Source organism: Rhinoderma darwinii, chromosome 2 (genome assembly GCF_050947455.1).
Source record: "Rhinoderma darwinii isolate aRhiDar2 chromosome 2, aRhiDar2.hap1, whole genome shotgun sequence".
In the NCBI taxonomy this organism is placed as follows: domain Eukaryota; kingdom Metazoa; phylum Chordata; class Amphibia; order Anura; family Rhinodermatidae; genus Rhinoderma; species Rhinoderma darwinii.
This window is the reverse complement of record NC_134688.1, coordinates 112,234,901-112,258,394: the sequence shown is the minus strand read 5'-3', so window position 1 is coordinate 112,258,394 and position 23,494 is coordinate 112,234,901. Positions and strand designations below refer to the sequence as shown.

The 23,494-nt window shown below is 43.8% G+C and overlaps 1 protein-coding gene across 1 annotated transcript in view; it reads left to right on the top strand.

Annotated features, from left to right (window-relative positions):
* The window catches only part of SMARCC2 (SWI/SNF related BAF chromatin remodeling complex subunit C2), a 151,302-nt gene that overhangs the window by 127,262 nt on the left and 546 nt on the right, over nucleotides 1–23,494 (top strand). The window lies entirely within an intron of this gene.

The window sequence follows — 23,494 nt, the reverse complement described above, 5'->3', positions numbered from 1 at the left end:
GTGTTAGATTGAGCGATTCATTCCATAAATACTCTTACTGCAAGGAATATTGGGGGATTTCAGCTCTGAAGACTGCAGATTGATGAATTCAACTCCAGACTATAACACAGCCTATCACTCAGGATCAGTACAAGAAACATAATTGATGTATTTGCAAAGTTACCCAAATTTATATGTACATTTATTCTACATCTAAGCCAACTATTTTTATCTAGTGTTAAAATCTCGATGCAATGGGGATATACAGAAGCAATTCCAGGTTCCAGATAGGGATATGTATAAATACACTCAGATCAAGTCTTACTTGAAAGCTTCACCTATGACAGATCCTCAGTTTTCCCCGTCGATTAAAGCTCTGCTCTCTGAGGCGGGTTGGGGAGGGGGGAATCTTACGGCTAGAATATACGATACCTTGAATGGGGATGTGAAGACTTCCAGGCGTGTACACTTTCTAAATTGGGAGAGGGACTTGGGTAGGTCCTTCACTATGGAACAATGGGAAGTAGCAATCAATTGGACTCTGAAAGCTTCAGTTTGTGTGAATCTCTTGGAAGTCTTCCATAAGGTTCTATTGAGATGGTACTTCACGCCGTCCAAATTAGCAAGGATATACCCTCATACTTCTAGCTTATGTTGGCGTAATTGTGGACACGAAGGGTCGTTATATCACATATTTTGGGAATGTCCGCACCTGACAAACTATTGGTCCAAAATTTTTGGGCTATTATCAGATGTGATGGAGTTTCCCATTCCCCAAGATCCGGGGCTGGCTATACTGTCTCTAGGGATAGGAAAGATCCCACCGGTTTCTCGACGCCTAGTGTGCCACGTTCTGCTCACCGCTAAATTACTGATAGCCAGGTCCTGGAAGTCTCCAACTCCCCCCACATGTGAAGAGGTGGTGTCGAGAGTGTCAACACATTGCGTATACGAACGTATTTTTTATCTTAAACAGAATAGAATCGAATCATATATGGCCTTCTGGAATCCTTGGATATGGTACCATAAAGTAGCACTAGAAGTGACACAGATATCTGCAATTTTTCCCTCACCTCCCCAAGTCCCCTGATTTCTTCCCCCCCTGTTTACAGTTTTTTTTAGAAAAGTTTAAAGAACAAGATGAAGCAATGTAACGACAATGTTGATGTACAGGATATATGTTATTGTATACTATGTCAAATGTTGTCTACTGACGGAAAACCTTCAATAAAAATTGAATGTTATAAAAAAAATCTCGATGCAAATACACAGAATACTGTATAAAAGGCCAAGTCTGTCCCTCCTATCTTTTTTTTCCTATCACACACAAACACTCTAGGTCACAATCTTTGGCTAGATTTACACGGTGTGATTTTGTCGACAATTGTAATCTGATTATTTTGATAATTGTGGCAATTTTCCGCAGTGTATTTAGATGCAGCATCATATATGATGGCATGTGAATGATTTCTTTATAGCATTGATAGCAGTCTGACAATGCTATATGATGCGAATAGCAGAGTGCTAATTAATCAGAATTTTCGGAGCCTCCCCATAACTACTGCTATAGTAATATATGGTGGGGGACAAGATAGAATGGCTAAATATAGTATATAGTTGGTTTCAGAGAATGTGGCCGTGTGGTGGGAACCCGTATGACAGCGAGGATGGTTGTTGTGGAGGACGCAGGAGGATCCCTGCTGACCATATTAGGAGTCTGTAAGCAGCAGAGGAATGTCTCTAGACTTGTGTTTATCTTCGGAGCTCTGCACTTTCCAGATGTAGTCAGATCCTCCTGTTTCCTTAATGTGGTAGCAAGAGTATTATTTCCTATAGTTAACTCTTATTAATGCGTTCTATGCACAGAAATCCTGTCCATATATAAATTGTGGGTATTAAATCTCAGGGATAAAGCGTTCTTATCCAGCATAAAGCATATATGGCTATAGTGTATGGGAATGGGGGGTGCGCTAGGCTCAAACATTATAAAGCTCATCTGTTAATAATCAAGATGTGACACAGCAATTTTTTATTTTTTTTTAACCCCTTCCCGCCGCAACCACTTTTGGACCAAATGACAGAGCCCAGTGTTTCAAATCTGACGTGTTACTTTATGTTGTAATAACGTTGAAATGCTTCTACCTATCCAAGCGATTCTGAGATGGTGTTCTCATGACAAACTGTACATTGCCAGGGGTAAAATTTGGTCGATCAATTCATTGCTTATTTGTGAAAAACACTAACATTTAGAGAAAATTTGCAGATAGTAATACCACACAAAATAGTTACTAGTTAACATTTGTAGGTCTACTTTATGTTGACATCATTTTTTTTTACGTCCTTTTATTTTACAAGGTTTATAACTTTAGCAGCAATTTCTCAAATTTTCAAGAAAATTTAAAAAGCTTTTATTTTTAAAGTTCAGTTCTGAAGTGGCTTTGAGGGGCCTATATTTGGGGATACCCCCATAAATCACCCCATTTTAAAAACTGCACCCCTCAACGTATTCAAAACAGTATTTAGAAAATGTTTTAACCCTTTAGGTGTTTCACATGAATTGAAGCAAAGTGGAGGTGAAATTTACAAATTTCAGTTTTAATTTTTTTTTGCAGGAATTAAATTTTAATCCATTATTTTCTGTAACACAGCAAGTGTTAACATAAAATCAGCTTTTAGAAATATTCCACATGTGGCTCTAGTATGCCAATGGACTGAAACACGTGCCTCAGTAGTGAAGGAGTACCTAGTGGATTTTGAGGCCTTCTTTTTATTAGAATATATTTTAGGCACCTTGCCAGGTTAGAAGAGGAAACACCTAAAAAAAAATACCCCATTTTGAAAACTACATCCCACATGGAATTCATCTAGGGGTGTAGTGAGCACTTTGATCCCACAGGTGCTCCATGGATTTTATTAGAATTGGGCAGTGAAAAGGAAAATTATTTTTTCCCAATAAGACGTAGCATAAGCTCAATTTTTCATTTTCTCAACAAATAAATGCGAAAAAGCACCCCAACATTTGTAAAGCAACTGCTCCAGAGTAGTAAAATATACCATATGTGATCATAAAGTGCTGTTTGGGCACACGGCAGGGCTCAGAAGAGGAGGAGCACCATTTGGCGCTCAGATTCTGCTGGATTGGTTTCTAGGACCATGTCGGTTTTGCAAAGCCCCTAAGGAACTAGTACAGTGGAAACTTCCCAAAAGTGACTTCATTTGGCAAACTACACCCCTTGAGGAATTAATCTAGGGGTGTAGTGCGCATTTAGACCCCACAGGTGTTTCATAGATTTTATTAGAATTGGGCAGTGAAAATGAAAAATTTTATTTTTTTCCAATGAGACGTAGCTTTAGCTGAAAAGTTTTCATTTTCTTAATAAATAAATGAGAAAAAGCACCCCAACATTTGTAAATCAACTGCTCCAGAGTATGGAAATACCGCTATATGTGGTAATAAACTGCTGACTGGGCACACGGCAGGGCTCCGAAGGGAAGGAGCACCATTTGGCTTTTGGAGATTTGATTTCTGGGCGCCATGTTGCATTTACAGGGTCTTTAAGGTACCAGTACAGTGAAAACCCCTGAAAGGTGACTCCATTTGGTAAACTACACCCCTTGAGGAATTTATTTAGCAGTATAGTGAGCATTTTGACCCACAGGTTTTTGCTGAATTTAATAGAGTTGGAACGTGAAAATATAAACAAAACATTTTCCAATAAAATGTAGTTCTAGATTTAAATTTTTCAGAAGGACTATAGGAGAAAATACCTCAACGTTTATAAAGCATTTTCTCCTAAGTACAGCAATACCCCATATGTGATCGCAAACTGCTATTTGGGCACACGGCAGGGCTCAGGAGGGAAGTAGCGCCATTTGGCTTTTTGAGCGCATATTTTGCTGAATTGGTTTCTGGATGCCATGTCCCATTTTGTGAGGTACCAGTACAGTAGACATTCCCCAGATGTGAACCCCATTTTCGAGACTTTACCCCTCAAGGAATTAAATTAGGGGTGTAGTGAGCATTTTGACCCCACAGGTGGTTTATAGATTTTATTATAATTGGGCTGTGAAAATGTAAACCTAAATTTTTTTTCTAATAAGATGTCCTTTCAGCTCAGCATTTTTCATTTTTACAAGGACTACAGGAGAAAAGGCACCCTAAAATTAGTTACGCAATTTCTCACGAGTAAGGCAATGTCGTAAACTGCTAATTGGACACACAGCGGGACTCTAAAGGGAAGGAGTGCTGTTTGATTTTTGGAGTGGAGATTTTACAAGATTAGTTTTCGGACACCATGTTGCATTGAGTACATCGGGGTATATGTAAGCTGTGCGGAGTGCATCGGGGTATATGTAAGCTGTGCGGAGTACATCGGGGTATATGTAAGCTGTGCGAAGTACATCCGGGTATATGTAAGCTGTGCGGAGTACATCGGGGTATATGTAAGCTGTGCGGAGTACATCGGGGTATATGTAAGCTGTGCGGTGTGCGGAGTACATCGGGGTATATGTAAGCTGTGCGGAGTACATCGGGGTATATGTAAGCTGTGCGGAGTACATCGGGGTATATGTAAGCTGTGCGGAGTACATCTGGGTATATGTAAGCTGTGCGGAGTACATCTGGGTATATGTAAGCTGTGCGGAGTACATCAGGGTATATGTAAGCTGTGCGGAGTACATCGGGGTATATGTAAGCTGTGCGGAGTACATCGGGGTATATGTAAGCTGTGCGAAGTACATCCGGGTATATGTAAGCTGTGCGGAGTACATCGGGGTATATGTAAGCTGTGCGGAGTACATCGGGGTATATGTAAGCTGTGCGGAGTACATCGGGGTATATGTAAGCTGTGCGGAGTACATCGGGGTATATGTAAGCTGTGCGGAGTACATCGGGGTATATGTAAGCTGTGCGGAGTACATCGGGGTATATGTAAGCTGTGCGGAGTACATCTGGGTATATGTAAGCTGTGCGGAGTACATCAGGGTATATGTAAGCTGTGCGGAGAACATCAGGGTATATGTAAGCTGTGCGGAGAACATCAGGGTATATGTAATCTGTGCGGAGAACATCAGGGTATATGTAATCTGTGCGGAGTACATCCGGGTATATGTAAGCTGTGCGGTGTGCGGAGTACATCCGGGTATATGTAAGCTGTGCGGAGTACATCGGGGTATATGTAAGCTGTGCGGAGTACATCCGGGTATATGTAAGCTGTGCGGTGTGCGGAGTACATCCGGGTATATGTAAGCTGTGCGGAGTACATCAGGGTATATGTAAGCTGTGCGGAGAACATCAGGTGTATATGTAATCTGTGCGGAGAACATCAGGGTATATGTAATCTGTGCGGAGTACATCCGGGTATATGTAAGCTGTGCGGAATACATCCGGGTATATGTAAACTGTGCGGTGTGCGGAGTACATCGGGGTATATGTAAGCTGTGCGGAGTACATCGGGGTATATGTAAGCTGTGCGGAGTACATCAGGGTATATGTAAGCTGTGCGGAGAACATCAGGGTATATGTAATCTGTGCGGAGAACATCCGGGTATATGTAATCTGTGCAGAGTAAATCTGGGTATATGTAAACTGGGCGGAGTACATCAGAGCATAATAGGATGATGTAATAATGGGGTGAATAAATAGTAAAATTAATAATCCATCAATTGGTGTGGTACGCTTTGAACCAATCCTTTATGCACAGGCTGGGTTTTTTGGGGCAGGTGTCGCACTGATAAATGGTATCCTTTCTTATACCCTTTTTGGAACACACGCTGCACTGTTTTAGGGTCCTTCCCTTAATTGTATATTGGGGAACTTCGCTGAGAAAGTGTTGCCCTGCTATAATATGGCAGCCTCACTCCAGTGGAGATGATGACGATTTGGGGCAGACGTGCTTGGGCCCTTCCCAGTTCCCAAATATTACCTGAAGGAATGTTCGCAACTGAACTGCACATCGGGATAGCAAGTAAGCGTTCTACAATGCCATCTGTACGATGTGCACGGCCAGCTTTATGTACCATGGGACACGGCTATGTGGTAAATACAGGGTATTGTACAAAATATCTGTGCTCCAGTATTGCCTAATCTTTGATTTCTTCACTAGCCCTATAAGCAGCACAAACCTAAAGTGTCCTCATCTCTGCTGCATATACGGTGTCCACCTTTGGGGTCTAGCAAATTATGATGTGGGGTTTTTATTGAAAAACTACTGGACCTAAAAAATTAGTCTTGGCTGTCATTTTGCATAATTTTGCATCATTGCGTTCTGAAAGTCATGACTGCTTATTTTTCCGTTGACAGAGCTGTGTGAAGGCTTGGTTTTTGTGGACCGAGCTGTAATTTTTATTGGTTCCATTTTGGGGTAGATGCGTTTTTTTTATCACTATTCAATTTTTTAGAGACGAGGAAATCCAAAAACAGCAATTCTAACACTGTTTTGTTTTTTTCTTTTTTACAGTGTTCACCGTGCAGTAAAACAACATGTTAATTTTATTCGCTGGGTTGATGTAATTACAGCAATACCAAATTTATATAGTTTTTTTTAAGTTTTACTACTTTCCCACAATAAAAATACTCTTCTAAAAAATTATGTTGTAGTATCGCCATCTTCTGAGAGCCATAACTTTTTTATTTTTCAGTTGATATCGCTTTGAGTGGGCTTGTTGTTTTGTGTGACGAACTGTAGTTTTTATTGGTACTATTTTGGAGTGCTTGTGACTTTTTGATCACTTTTTATTCCATTTTTTTTTTTTTTTTAGAGAAGGTGACCAAAAAAATGAATTCTGTCATTGGTTTTTATGCTGTTTTTTTACGGTGTTCACTGTGCGGTAAAACGTGATATTTTTATAGTTCAGGCCGTTCCGAACGCAGTAATACCTATTATGTATAGGTTTTTTTTCCAATTATAAAGGACTTGATCAGGAAAACAGGGCTGCTATTGTTTTTATTACTTAACTTATTTTCTAAAACTTTTTTTTACACTTATGTGGGGACTTGAAGGCCTGATCCTTTGATCCCCAGTACAATACACTGCACTACTTATGTAGTGCAGTGTATTGTAACTGTCATATTTCAACTGACAGCTAGCCTATTAGGTCCGACCCAATGCAGAAACCTAATAGGCTTCCGTACATGGCCGACCAGAACGCCGTTGCTAGGCTTCCAGGTTGCCATTTCAACCGTCGGCACCCAGTGATCGCTCGGGGACAGGGTACAGAGGGAGCCCCCTCCCTCTGTTAACCACTTAAATGTGGCGGTCGCTATTGACCGCCACATTGAAGGGGTTAAACGGCGGTGTTCGGAGGTAACTGAGTTCGCCGACGTTGCAGCCGGATGACAGCTGTATATTACAGCCGACACCAACTGAAGTTGAAGCGGGCACAGCTCCTGTGCCTGCTTCATCTTCAGGACGTGACTAAGCCCGATTGTGGTAAGTAAGCCTTAAAATGGTCGTACGGTCACATCCATTTTCGGAAAGGGGTTTAGTCACACACATAACTATAAGCCTTTTTTGCATAGGTATAGTAATTGGCTAGTAAAAAAAAATAATTAAAACATTTTTTTTTTAAAAATGAGCACAATAAAATCGCTCTATCGTCTGTAAAATCCTGCATCTTTGTAATTTTGTATCTATTTTGTTGTTGCCACTCGTTTGACTTTCGTTTTAGAGCTCAGTCACACGAATGGAATAATCGGCCAATATGACGGACATTTTTTTAACGGCCGTCACACGGCTGGATTAAAATGAGTGTACTTCTATGGGGCTATTCACACGGCGTGTGAATGACCCGTGAAAAAATAGGTCCCAAGTCCAAATAGGACTCAATCGGCCGTGAAAAACTGTAGTTTTTCACATCCATTTTGACACTCATTCGTATGAATGAGACTTTTTTCTTCAGTATAGAAACCAAAAGTTGTGCTACATGGAAACCGTCAACATAATAATCTTTATATATTGCCAACATATTCCTCAGCACTTTACAATTGTGAGGGAACATGTATAGACAATATCAGTCATTAGTGACAAAAATAATTAACAATTCAAACCAGAGAAGTGAGGACCCTGCTCGCAAGAGCTTACAATCTATGAGGAAATATGGGGGACACAAAACTAAAAAAAGCGCTTGTTCTGCACGTTGGTCCAGCGATGTTTTATAAACATAGGGTAGTACACAAAAAGCTTCATGAGCCGGTCACCAATCAGTATTTGTGTATCCGTGACAGAAGTGCATTAGGGTGCAAGGAGTGGGGGGGGGGGGTACTGCTGAATGAGGGAGTCAGGTTCTGATGACCAATGTAATATGGGGGCAAAGGAAAGGAGTGAGATATGGTAATGTAATAGGTCTGTCTAAAATAGATGTGTTTTCAGGGCACACTTAAAACCGTGAATGTTGGGAACTAATCTGGATGTCTGCGGTAGCGCATTCTAGAGGACTGGTGCAGCACGAGAAAAATCTTGTAGATGGGAGTAGGAGGTGCGGATTATGGAGGATGTTAATCTAAGGTCGTTGGCAGAACGTAAAGCACAGGTGGTAGACAGAGATGAGGGAGGAGATGTGAGGTGGTGCAGCACTGTGGAGAGCTTTGTGGGTAAGAGTAATTTAGAGGGGTTTTCCAGCCAGTAAAAATTGATGGCCTATCCTCATGATAGAGCATCAATATCTGATGGGTCGGGGTCCGATTCCCGGGACCCTTGCCGATCAGCTGTTTTGAAGGGGGTGAAGCGCTCGTACGAGCGCTGCTTCCCCTTCGTTTCTACTTGCTCACTGAATCTTCGATACGCATTTAGCGGTGATTCAAAGGTATTGCAGCCTTCTTACATTGAAGTGAATGGGAGAAAGGCTGCAACACCTGTGAACTGCCGCTAAATGTGTGTCGAAGATTTACTTTGAGCAAGTGGAAATGAAGGGGAAGCAGCGCTCGTATAAGCGCTTCACCCCCTTCAAAACAGCTGATAGGCCATCAATTTTTACTAGCTGGAAAACCTCTTTAAATTTTATTCTAAAGTGAATGGGCAACCAGTGCAGTGACTGGCACAGGGTAGTGGCATCTGTATAGCGGTTGGTCAGAAAGATGAGCCTGGCTGCTGCATTAATGATAGATTGAAGAGGAGAGAGTTTAGTGAGAGGAAGACTGATTAGTAATGAGTTAGGCTGTGTTCACACGCTTAACAAAAAGCGGCTATAAATACGGAGCTGTTTTCAAGGGAAAACAAGGCTCTGATTTTCAGCCATTTTTTAAGCAACTCACGTTTTTTACGGCCGTTTTTGGAGCTGTTTTTCTATTGAGTCAATGAAAAACGTCTCCAAAAACGGCTGAAGAAGTGATATGCACTTCTTTTTACGAGGCGTTTTTTTTCCAGAATGGCATTTTTCCTATGGAAATCATTGGGCAGATGTTCTGCCCCTGCATTTTTAGCCGTTTTTCGGGGGGGTTTACGGCCTGAAAAACGGCTGAAAATAGGTTGTGTGAACATACCCTTACAGTAAACAAGACGAGAGCGAATCAGAGCGACAATGAGAGTTTTGGCTGTTTCCACAGTAGGAAATTCTGGATATGTTTTTGAGCTGCAAGTGACAGGAGCGTGCAAAAACCCCAAGAGAGCGGGCTTCCTACGTCATATTCTTTACTATTCAATATGGAAAAGGGTCACCATAATACAATTCTTAGAAAAGTAAAAATATCAAACAATATTGGACGTCTATGATATTTTTGATGTGTTCAGATTCCCATGATGTGATTACTGATATGTATAGGTCAACTAGTTGGCAAAGATATGTAACGTGTGTAAAATTTACAAGTCTCCATTATGTGTAAAAAATTAAGAAAATCTAAATATTGCCTAGACTATAGTAACATTTTGTCCATAGTAACATATTTGTAACTTAACACGGTCACATGGACCTAGGGAGATGGACAGCACAGGACGGAAGATGATTTTCAGCTGTAAGTATATTATACGATTTTTTTATTTTCTGTCTTTGTTACAGGTTTTGTGCTTTTAAAAAAAATGACAATCTCAGACAACACCTATATTATTGTCTGCAGAAGCGTGTGAATACCTAGGATTTAATATTCATATGTTAATCAGTTCATTTGCAGTTCAGTCCATTAACAAAGGAACATTCAGAGTGCATTAAAGGCTATGTACACCTTTGAAATCTTTATATATATTTTTTATTTTGTTTTTTAATAACAATGTTTATCAGTTTGTTTGGTGCAACTTTCTAAATACTTCTTATTAAAAATTATTATTTTTACTTTTTGAGATACAGTCGCTTTGTATCCTGTATACAGAGCAGCTGTATCTAGCACGGAGACCTGAATTAGTCAGGTCAGCGGCACTGACTGGATCAGTGTCAGCGGGCAGGATCGAGCTGTTATATAGGTGGATCCTGCGTTTGAGAGATGCAAGACCCGCTGTCACCTAACCCGTCAGTCCCGCTGACCTGACGGATTCAGGTCTTAGCACTAGATACAGCTGCTCTGTATACAGGATACAAAGCGACTGCATTACAAGAAGTTAAAATAATTTTTCATAAAAAGTATTTAGAAATTTGCACCAAACACACTTTTAATAAAAATATCTATCGATAAAAAAAAACAACAATTTCGAAGTGTACATAGCCTTTAAGGTATATAATGCATAAGAAAAAAAAATATATAGCCATAATATAATATATCAGCAATAATCAATGCAAAGAGCAAGAACTACATCAATAGAAAACAAACAATAAAGTAAGCATATTTACAGGTGCGTTGGCTACTGACAAGCTCTGTCCTAGGTAAAGTCATAGCTAAAATATGTGCAGCTCCAAAAAATTTTTAAAGAAACTGTAGATCATGTCTTAAAAATGGCAATCTACCAATCTAGTGATGAGATTGATTATTTAGGTCCCTGACGCTCTTCTGGGATTACATTGTCATTGTCACACCCTGTCCACGGGTCACTTTTTGACATACTTATGAGAGGTTACGCTTATGTCCTCCACTCACAAGATGACCGACTTCAGTGGACAATGAAATGTGAAAACCCCTGTATCAAAATACCTTCTTAAATCCTATTTAAAGTAAACCAGTTAAGTGAACTATTTCCATGTCACATTTTAAGGCTTGTACAGGCTTGCAGTACAGCTGACTGTAAAATCAGCACACTCCGGAGGCGTATGGACCCACATCTATGTATGTCCTGAGTCTCATTGTCTAAATAGCCATGTATGGCTATGTTCACACGCTGCAAAATCTTTTTTTCATATACAATGAATTAAATGATTAGTTTTTTTTTTATTGCTTTATATATGTCTTTAAGTTTTAAAAAAATTAAATATTATCGCTATCGGCAGCGCATCTCCCTGACGCGCTGCCGACATGATAATAATGTATGGGTACGAGCAATCGGAGTAACGACCACTCGTCCATATGCATAGCTCTGTGTGACAGGATCAAATGAGCACCGATCACCGATGTCTCGTTGATCGGCGCTCGCTGCACCGGCCGAGTGTCGGCCGGTGTAAAAGGCCCTTTAGCCCGTGTTATGGCTGCAACACCTAGGCCTCACGCGATTTAAATGAATCGAACTTAGATTACCTTAGGTTTTCATGGTGATCTAAGATGGATTCAGATGAACCAAAGGACAAGCGTTAGCGCTCAATGGAAGCCGCTTCCTCACACCCCGTTTTGTAGCTTCTCTCAGCGGCAAACATTATGGGTGGAATTTTCCTGGCATAGAAAAGTCACAATTTGTGTGTTTATATTATTGGGGACACAGCACCATGGTATAGGCCCTTGCCACTAGGTAGGAAAGTTTTGGCCCTCCTTTAGGCAGGCCATACACTTCCCACACACACTGGCTTTATCAGTTTTAACCTAGTGTCCGTAGGAGGCATACATGACCTGATTCTCTGTTGCTATTTTTATTTTTTTCTCGCATTGTCTGTAGAAGGGTTATCAACCTGATCACCAGCCCAGCCAACACCCTGCAGGTTCTCGGGGAAACCGGGCAGTTCTCTGCCAGTCACCTAACCTTATTTTTCTGCATTCGCAGGCAGAGTGCCAGTAGCCCCACGTGCGTATGTGCAAGGTTACTGTGGAGGTGACCCTGCGCACACCTGAAGACTACGGAGAAGAATTTAAAAAAAATATCCCACCAAGCTCTTCCCTCTTCCCTACTTCTAGTAAAAACAATAGGTATTCCTAAGTGGGTGGGACTCCTATCTATGGCGAATATCTCTTTAATGGGGTACTGTAGTCCCTGCTCTGGAAGGGGCAGACAGTGAGAGATATCGCTACACTTTTAGGCCTATTCTGCTCATGGGGACAAAATTATTTTTTTTCTATATGACCAAGGGTCCCCCACAGCATTTGCTACTCAGTGGTAAAAGAACGAGCACTGCATCATTTTGTGCCCTCATCGCTCATCCCATCAACCCTGCAGGCTGGAGTCTGCTAATCTGGTCTTCGGCTTGAATCGGCGTTAGACCACAGTCTCTGCTGCTAATGCCATGTCACTAAAATTCACAGAACTTTGGCAGCCATATCGGCCGGAATTATGCCACTGAACGCTGGGAGGGATTCTCTCTTGGAGGCGGAGCAGGGTGGTCTTTTTCTTAAGCGCAAGCTTCTGCCCTCCCTCAGCCTCCCGCGTCAGTCTCTCAGCCAGACTCCAGGTGGTGGCACAATTTTGAACGCTGCCATCTTCCTTCAGCTGCTGGTTCATCTTGCATAGTTATCTTCAGCCATTTTCACAGACACAGTACCAGGGGTCTGCTATGCCAGGCTTAGGGCTTATCTGTTTTTGTGTTTTCTGGGGGGTTCACTTTTTGTTTTTATTTAGATGCAGCTAACCCAGGGACGCCTTTCATTGTCTGACTCTGTTAGTTGTCTATTAGTGGCATGTTTTTCCAGGGCCGCCAACAGGATTTTCTGGGCCCCATACAGCCAAGATGTCTGGGCCCCCCTCCATTACCGGGGTTGGGCAACGGAAAGTGTGGCCCTCACGTTTGTACGTTATACGCATTAACTGATTTTGGTGCTGATGTCAATTACAGTGAAGGAAACCATGGAGCAGGCAGTGACCAGTTAATGCTCTGAATTTTGAGCTATTTAGCCAAAACGTATCTGACTGTATGGCATACAGCGGGATACGTTGCCTGGGGAATGGCCCAGGGGAAACTACTGAAGTCACTGTCCATGAAGAGGGCTGGAGACTTCTACTGGCGCTCTGCCCCTGGACTATGGCGCTGTTCCTGATGTCCATATACGTAAAGTGACGTCTGAAGCTTTGCAAAGCCTGAGCACACGGCCGGAGCGTCGGCAACGCTCTGGCCAGGGGTTGCGGCCCTGGAGAATCCCCTGACGTCACTTTTACATATATGTACAGTGATGTCAGGAGCAGGGACAAAGTCCACGGGTAGAGCACTTGTGATGCTCTGTCTGGGGACTCCGGAATTGCAAAGTCTACTACGCAATTCCATCCTTCAAAAATATGGTATATCGATGTCTACCAGCCCGACGTAGGCTAAAAGGACATAATGGAGCCCTGTGAATTATCGTCTACGTTGTTAATAGTGTACGTTACGAGATTTCCTGACGTACACGATAAACTTAGGGCAACAACATGATGTGAAGGGGACTTAAGGGAGGGGAAAGCGCTTGTGAGGATGTAAGGAGAACTAATCCTCCGTTCTTACGTTGCCATTAAAGTTCAATGTGTCTTTCAACCGCAAAAATCTAAGGCTTTCCCTTTTATTTCTGACGCAGATGTGCCACAAGCGTGTAGCAGATGCGCATGAGAAAAAGGCCCTGTTCACACAGTTTTTTTATTTGTTTTTTATTAGTCCCCCTAGGGGACTTGAAGCAGCAATCGTTGGATCGCTTGAAATGATATACTGCAATACTAATGTATTGCAGTATATCGTGATTCTGACCATCTCCTTTGAAGCTCTGCCTCCGGCAGAGCTTCAAAGGAGTACAAAGATGGCGGACCTGGGGGCTTTCATTAGGCCCCCAGGCTGCTATAACAACCATTGTTAACAGCCGATCGTGCCGCGAGGTGGGGGGGCACGATGGCTTGTTTCAGGGGGTGCCCCCTGATTCTAACACTTTAAATGCCGCGGTCGCGATTGATCGCGGCATTTAAGGTGTTAAACGGGCAGAATCGAAGTGATCTTTGATTCTGCCCGTTGCAGTGAGGGGTCCTGCTACGTAACACGGCCGTCACCCGCTGTGTATGGAGCGAGCTCAGCCCGTGAGCTCGCTCTATACTTCCCATACATACCTAACCCTTATCACGTACAGTTGCGTGATATCGTGTGAAGGGCTTATAAATCAGCAGCACCTCCTAAATTCCATACAGATTTTTTTTCTGCTGCACGTGCATGGGGTTTTGACAAAACCCATTCACATGAGTTAGGGCTTATTCAGACTAACGGGTTAATCGTTCGTGTGATGGAAGTTTTTTTTAATGGCCGTCACACGGCTGCATGTATTTCTATGGGGTTATTCACATGGTTGTTGCTTTAACAGACCGTGTGAAGGGCCTGTACAAAAATAGGACATGTCCTATTTTTCTGCATTTTCACGGATCCCTCAATAGACGCAAGTCTATGAGGGACCTGTGAAAATGGGTCCCGCACGGTTGCAAATCGGCCGTGAAAAACGGCCGTTATTCACGGCTGATTTCACACACGTTCGTCTGAATATCGCCTTAAATTGTAATTTGTAGTGAATTTTCAGTGCGCAATCTGCACCAAAAATAGGAGACAAGTAAGTGGCCTTATTCAGACGTCCATGTTCGGGCTGTGATATACGGACCGTGTATCGGCCATATTTTCCGGACCAACCACAGTTCAGGGAGCTGGGTTTCTAGCATCACAGTTATCTATAATTATAGGAGTCCCTACCTTCCCGTGGGAACACTGTCCCCGGTCCCGTACTGAAAGCATCATTACAGTATGGGACAGTTTTCCCGGGGAGAGGCAGGGACCCCTAGCAGCATTAATAACTGTGATGCTAGGAGACGGGCTCCATGAATTGTGGTTGGCCTTGGAAATACGGCCGATACACGCTCCGTATTTCATGGACCAAACACGGCTGTCTGAATAAGGCCGTTTTCAGAAGAATGATGTTCTATGGGTGTATTCACACGGCCGTTTTTTTTAACGACCCGTGAATAATGGCCATCAAAATACAGGACATGTCCTATTTTTGGCCGTTTTAACGGCCTGACGGCCACCATAGAAGTCGATGGATCCGTTTTTAATGGCTGTCAATTCATGGAACAAGCGTTAAAAACAGATCTGTGACATGGGAAATGGCAAGGGAACTACTAGTTCCCTTGCTGGCTATCGGCGGCTCGATGACATACTCACCGATGCAGCGCCGACCTGTTCAGGTGTGGTCACTCAACTTCACGGGTTCTGCGAAGGCGACGCCATGACGTCGTCGCGCCGCCTTCGCAGATCCCGTAAAGATGAGACCATACGTGAAGACAAGCTGCATCGGTGAGTGTCATCGCGTCGCCTTCGCAGATTCTGTGACAACGAGAGACCTTACCTGAAGAAAACAGCACTGCATCGGTGAGTTTGTAGGGCATTCATGACGGGCTGTGTGGCATCATTTACATCGGGGCTGTGTGGCATTATATACAGGAGGGCTATGTGGCATCATATACAGGAGGGCTGTGTGGCATCATATACAGGAGGGCTGTGTGGCATCATATACAGGAGGGCTGTGTGGCATCATATACAGGAGGGCTGTGTGGCATCATATACAGGAGGGCTGTGTGGCATCATATACAGGAGGGCTGTGTGTCATCATATACAGGAGGGCTGTGTGGCATCATCTACAAGGAGGCTGTGTGGCATCATATACAGGGAGTTGTGTGGCATCATATACAGGAGGGCTGTGTGGCATGTACAGGGAGGCTGTGTGGCATCATACAGGGAGGCTGTGTGGCATCATATACAGGGAGGCTGTGTGGCATCTTATACAGGGAGGCTGTGTGGCATCATATACAGGGAGTTGTGTGGCATCATATACAGGAGGGCTGTGTGGCATCATGTACAGGGAGTTGTGTGGCATCATATACAGGGAGTTGTGTGGCATCATATACAGGAGGGCTGTATGGCATATACAGGGATGTGTGTGGCATCATATACAGGGAGGCTGTGTGGCATATAGAGGGAGGCTGTGTGGCATCATATACAGGGAGGCTGTGTGGCATCATCTACAGGGAGGTGTGTGTGCCATCATCTACAGGGGGCTGTGAAACTATCATGGCAATGACCTTCCTTTGGGTGTTTTCAGAAGGTTGGGACAAAAAAAGCCTGACCAATGAAATTCATCAGTTTTTTTAAAGGCCATGAAAAACTGATGCCAGACGGACTGGAAATGGATGAAAATTTGGAGAGACAGTGATGCAAAATGGCCAGGAAAGACTGACAGTTGATCAGTTTTTAATGTACATTTTTTTCCCACTTTCGTGTGAATATAATCTAGTTACACAGTGCGGTCAAATCCCACTTTTTTGCCACAATTTTTGCAAAATCCCGGCAAAAACGTGATTTGACTGCACTGTGGGAATATAACCTAACAGCACTATTTTTTCATGTTTTGTATCCTTTTTTTAATGCAATTTTCGTAATCGCGGCACAAATCCCGCAGTTTTGCCCCGATTTTCATATAATCACGGCAAAACTGCGCCATTATAAAAAACCTAGGAAAAAGAAAAAAAACAAAAACATTTTGACATGGAAAGGGGGGGGGGGGGACGGACACTCACAAGCCTGCAGGTCCAGCCGTCACACGGCCGTTTTCAGAAGAATGATGTTCTATGGGTGTATTCACACGGCCGTTTTTTTTAACGACCCGTGAATAATGGCCATCAAAATACAGGACATGTCCTATTTTTGGCCGTTTTAACGGCCTGACGGCCACCATAGAAGTCGATGGATCCGTTTTTAATGGCTGTCAATTCATGGAACAAGCGTTAAAAACAGATCTGTGACATGGGAAATGGCAAGGGAACTACTAGTTCCCTTGCTGGCTATCGGCGGCTCGATGACATACTCACCGATGCAGCGCCGACCTGTTCGGGTGTGGTCACTCAACTTCACGGGTTCTGCGAAGGCGACGCCATGACGTCATCGCGCCGCCTTCGCAGATCCCGTAAAGATGAGACCATACGTGAAGACAAGCTGCATCGGTGAGTGTCATCGCGTCGCCTTCGCAGATTCTGTGACAACGAGAGACCTTACCTGAAGAAAACAGCACTGCATCGGTGAGTTTGTAGGGCATTCATGACGGGCTGTGTGGCATCATTTACATCGGGGCTGTGTGGCATTATATACAGGAGGGCTATGTGGCATCATATACAGGAGGGCTGTGTGGCATCATATACAGGAGGGCTGTGTGGCATCATATACAGGGAGGCTGTGTGGCATCATATACAGGGAGGCTGTGTGGCATCTTATACAGGGAGGCTGTGTGGCATCATATACAGGGAGTTGTGTGGCATCATATACAGGAGGGCTGTGTGGCATCATGTACAGGGAGTTGTGTGGCATCATATACAGGAGGGCTGTATGGCATATACAGGGATGTGTGTGGCATCATATACAGGGAGGCTGTGTGGCATATAGAGGGAGGCTGTGTGGCATCATATACAGGGAGTTGTGTGGCATCATATACAGGAGGGCTGTGTGGCATGTACAGGGAGGCTGTGTGGCATCATACAGGGAGGCTGTGTGGCATCATATACAGGGAGGCTGTGTGGCATCTTATACAGGGAGGCTGTGTGGCATCATATACAGGGAGTTGTGTGGCATCATATACAGGAGGGCTGTGTGGCATCATGTACAGGGAGTTGTGTGGCATCATATACAGGGAGTTGTGTGGCATCATATACAGGAGGGCTGTATGGCATATACAGGGATGTGTGTGGCATCATATACAGGGAGGCTGTGTGGCATATAGAGGGAGGCTGTGTGGCATCATATACAGGGAGGCTGTGTGGCATCATCTACAGGGAGGTGTGTGTGCCATCATCTACAGGGGGCTGTGAAACTATCATGGCAATGACCTTCCTTTGGGTGTTTTCAGAAGGTTGGGACAAAAAAAGCCTGACCAATGAAATTCATCAGTTTTTTTAAAGGCCATGAAAAACTGATGCCAGACGGACTGGAAATGGATGAAAATTTGGAGAGACAGTGATGCAAAATGGCCAGGAAAGACTGACAGTTGATCAGTTTTTAATGTACATTTTTTTCCCACTTTCGTGTGAATATAATCTAGTTACACAGTGCGGTCAAATCCCACTTTTTTGCCACAATTTTTGCAAAATCCCGGCAAAAACGTGATTTGACTGCACTGTGGGAATATAACCTAACAGCACTATTTTTTCATGTTTTGTATCCTTTTTTTAATGCAATTTTCGTAATCGCGGCACAAATCCCGCAGTTTTGCCCCGATTTTCATATAATCACGGCAAAACTGCGCCATTATAAAAAACCTAGGAAAAAGAAAAAAAACAAAAACATTTTGACATGGAAAGGGGGGGGGGGGGGACGGACACTCACAAGCCTGCAGGTCCAGCCGTCACACGGCCGTTTTCAGAAGAATGATGTTCTATGGGTGTATTCACACGGCCGTTTTTTTTAACGACCCGTGAATAATGGCCATCAAAATACAGGACATGTCCTATTTTTGGCCGTTTTAACGGCCTGACGGCCACCATAGAAGTCGATGGATCCGTTTTTAATGGCTGTCAATTCATGGAACAAGCGTTAAAAACAGATCTGTGACATGGGAAATGGCAAGGGAACTACTAGTTCCCTTGCTGGCTATCGGCGGCTCGATGACATACTCACCGATGCAGCGCCGACCTGTTCGGGTGTGGTCACTCAACTTCACGGGTTCTGCGAAGGCGACGCCATGACGTCATCGCGCCGCCTTCGCAGATCCCGTAAAGATGAGACCATACGTGAAGACAAGCTGCATCGGTGAGTGTCATCGCGTCGCCTTCGCAGATTCTGTGACAACGAGAGACCTTACCTGAAGAAAACAGCACTGCATCGGTGAGTTTGTAGGGCATTCATGACGGGCTGTGTGGCATCATTTACATCGGGGCTGTGTGGCATTATATACAGGAGGGCTATGTGGCATCATATACAGGAGGGCTGTGTGGCATCATATACAGGAGGGCTGTGTGGCATCATATACAGGGAGGCTGTGTGGCATCATATACAGGGAGGCTGTGTGGCATCTTATACAGGGAGGCTGTGTGGCATCATATACAGGGAGTTGTGTGGCATCATATACAGGAGGGCTGTGTGGCATCATGTACAGGGAGTTGTGTGGCATCATATACAGGAGGGCTGTATGGCATATACAGGGATGTGTGTGGCATCATATACAGGGAGGCTGTGTGGCATATAGAGGGAGGCTGTGTGGCATCATATACAGGGAGGCTGTGTGGCATATAGAGGGAGGCTGTGTGGCATCATATACAGGGAGGCTGTGTGGCATATAGAGGGAGGCTGTGGGGCATCATATACAGGGAGGCTGTGTGGCATCATCTACAGGGAGGTGTGTGTGCCATCATCTACAGGGGGCTGTGAAACTATCATGGCAATGACCTTCCTTTGGGTGTTTTCAGAAGGTTGGGACAAAAAAAGCCTGACCAATGAAATTCATCAGTTTTTTTAAAGGCCATGAAAAACTGATGCCAAACGGACAGACGGACTGGAAATGGATGAAAATTTGGAGACACACTGATGCAAAATGGCCAGGAAAGACTGACAGTTGATCAGTTTTTAATGTACATTTTTTTCCCACTTTCGTGTGAATATAATCTAGTTACACAGTGCGGTCAAATCCCACTTTTTTGCCACAATTTTTGCAAAATCCCGGCAAAAACGTGATTTGACTGCACTGTGGGAATATAACCTAACAGCACTATTTTTTCATGTTTTGTATCCTTTTTTTTAATGCAATTTTCGTAATCGCGGCACAAATCCCGCAGTTTTGCCCCGATTTTCATATAATCACGGCAAAACTGCGCCATTATAAAAAACCTAGGAAAAAGAAAAAAAACAAAAACATTTTGACATGGAAAGGGGGGGGGGGGGACACTCACAAGCCTGCAGGTCCAGTCGGCTGTGTAGAGGATGTCTGGGGGGCGGGGTCGCCACATGGATATTCTGCTCCTCATGCTGGATCTTCCCCTTCTGTTATTCCTCTACGATTCTGAAGTTGGTTTCTTATTCGTCCAGTTCGTGAAATTACAACAGGTCTGCAGGGGCCTGCGAGCGTCGCGAGGGGGGGGGCCCCATGAGCGTTGCGAGGCGGAGACGATAGTCGGGGGGGGGGGGCGACGACAGCCCGGTGGGCCCCCTTTTTTTCAGCCATGTGGCTGGGCCGCTGATAGGAGTACCATTAGTACTGCTCCGATGGCGGCCCGGTGTTTTTCCTCTCCCTTGTGACGTGTCTTCATCTTGGGAGGATTCCACCAGACAGCTTGCACAGAGGGCCATAGTTACCCATTATAGTTGGGGAGGATGTATTAAAAAGTTTACATGTGGCCAGCCTACCCCATTCTATCTGCAACCCAGGGTACCCCAGGATGCCATCCAATGCCAGGATGTCACCCCCTAAATGGGTCAGGTCCTTTGCTTGAATGATGTTTCCAGACTCTCCCAAACTATGGTTAAGTATTTGGTACGCTTGCCTTCCCAAATAATGGCTGAATTTAATGCCCCTACTTCCTCTCCCATTAATATTACTCTGTCTACCTCTTGCGGCAGATCCCATAAGAGGGGCAGAAGTACCAGGGACAAGTTACGCTACTCCTAAAGTTCCCTTCAAGGGTCCCCTGTTACAGTCCTCAATGGTGACGTTACTCCCAAACAGGATCCGTGACTTTTCTCCAATGAATTCTCTAAATTCTGAGAAGGATTCACAACTGACTGCTGCTATGCAGGTGTTGACACATGCTGTCAGGGACACCTTTCATGTAAAGGATGATCCCTTCTTGGGAAGAGGCACCCTTTTAGCGCCCATGGATTTCAGGACATTTTATCCAAGGAATGGAAGCTGACAGATGTCTGTCTGTTTAAAACACATTAATTCTATGTTTTCTTTTCAGGAGGGCTTGATCTGAAGACGGTCTCTCCTTCCGTGTATATATACACTAGCGCTCTGCCCGGGACTCCGACTCTGGGGAAGACCCTGACAACACTGTCCATATATGGACAGTAATGTCAGGGGATTCCACAGAGTGCCGGAGCAGAGCCTATACTAGCGCTCTGCCCAGGACTCTGGCTCTGAGAAGACCCTGACAACTGTCCATATATGGGCAGTGATGTCAGGGGATTCCACAGAGTCCCGGAGCAGAGCCTATACTAGCGCTCTGCCTGGGACTCCACTCTGGGGAAGACCCCCCTGACAACACTGTCCATATATGGACAGTGATGTCAGTGGATTCCAATTCCACACACTGTCCATATATGGACAGTGATGTCAGGGGATTCCACAGAGTCCCGGAGCAGAGCCTATACTAGTGCTCTTCTCTGCTCTGGGACTCTGTCTCTGGGGTCAAAAAATTTGTTTTTTTTACAGTTATGTAAGAGAGTGTTGTTTGGTACAGCACTGATATGTTGCAGGTTTATTGTTCGCTCTCACTGATCTAATGAGAGCAGTAAAATGGCAACGGAGATTGTTTATAGCTGGGTGCAGTAGGCGTGATGAGTCCCTGCTGCCGGTGCATTGCGTGCTGGGACACAAGCAGTGCATTCTGGGAACTGTATGACCGGAAGAGCAAGACAACGAACACACAGAGGTAAACAAACCTCTCAATGTAAACAAAAGAGAATAATGGTAAATGAAAAAATTAAAATGTAGATAACGATATTAAGGGGGTATTAATAGATAAATTGAGAAGCGTTGCAGTGATTTAAAAAAAAAAAAAAAGTATTGGAAAACCCCTTTAAATGTAAAGCAGTGATTCCTTACTTCCATGGGGAAACTCCTGAGCAATTGTTCCCTTCCTACCTCTGAATAAGCTTGGTATTAAAGCAGGTAAAGCATTCTGTAAGTCTTGTCTAGCTCTACAATACCTTGTGGAAGTATTCCCCCTTTCCCCCCTTTGGGGTCTTTCGTGTTTAGTTTCATTTAATTAAAATAGCTGATTTTTTTTTTGGAGGGGTGGGGGGTTTACACCATTTAATTTACACAACATGCTTACAACTCCGGAGGTGCAAAATAGTCTTTTAATATAATTAAAACAATAATTAAGATTTAAAAAAAACAGAGAGCATTCACCTCCCGAAAGTCAATACTTTGTGGACCCACTTTTTGTTACAATTATAGATACAAGTCTCCCTAAGGTATGTCTTTATTAGCTTACCACATCTAGATACTGGGATTTTAACCCATTCTTCCAGGCAAAATTGCTCCAGCGCCTTCAAGTTAGATGGGTTGCATTGGTGTATGGGATTCATAATTGGATTGACGTCTGCTTTGACTGGGCCATTTCAAAATATTTAGAGTAATTGTTATTTCATTAAAGGGTAACTAAACGTTCAACAAACCTCGGACGTGTCATAGTGACATGTCAGAAGTTTTGATTGGTGGGGATCCGAGCACTGAGACCCCCACCAATTGCTAAAACGAAGCTGCAGAAGCGGACGTGAGTGGTGTACAGGCTCATATTTACATCGATTTCCGGAAAAAGCCGAACAGAAACAAAGCGGCTCAGCACTCACACGAGCGCTTCTGCCACTTTATTTTAACGAAGCATTAAGCAAGCATTAAGACCCACACCAATCAAAACTTCTGACATGTCACTTTGACATGTCAAAAGTTTGTTGAACATTTAGTTACCCTTTAAACCTTTGACATGTCATAGTGATATCTCAGAGGTTTTGATCTGTCGGGATCCATGTGCTGAGACCCCCAGCATTTGCTAAAACAAAGCAGCAGAATTGCTGTCAAGCACTGTTCCCCTTCGGCTGCAATGGGATAAGTTTGGCCCTTTGCGGCTCTTCTAGAAAAGATAGTTATCTAAAGACAGGCTCATAGACTTCTGAGAAGGGCCTGAACTTAAAAATTTTGTGAAATGACAGTTACGCTTCAAATGTGTAGCTTTAGCAGTATGTCATTGCCTTGCTGGATGGTAAACCTCCATCCCAGTCTAGAATCTCTGGCAGACTGACCCCGGTTTTCCTCAAGAATTTATCTTTCCTTCAATCCTGACCAGTTTTCCAGTCCCTGCCAATGAACAGCATCTCCACAGCATGATGCTGCCACCTCCATGTTTTACTATGGGAATGGTGTTTTTCGGGTAATGGGAAGTGTTGGGATTGCGCCGAAGCATTTCCCTTAATGGCCAAAAAGTTACATTCAGTGGTCTCATCTGACCACGGTACCTTCTTTCAAGTGTTTGAGAAGTCTGCCATGTGCTGTTTGGCAAACTCAAAATGTGTTTTCTTGTTTTTCTTTGAGGGATTTTTTTTGCTG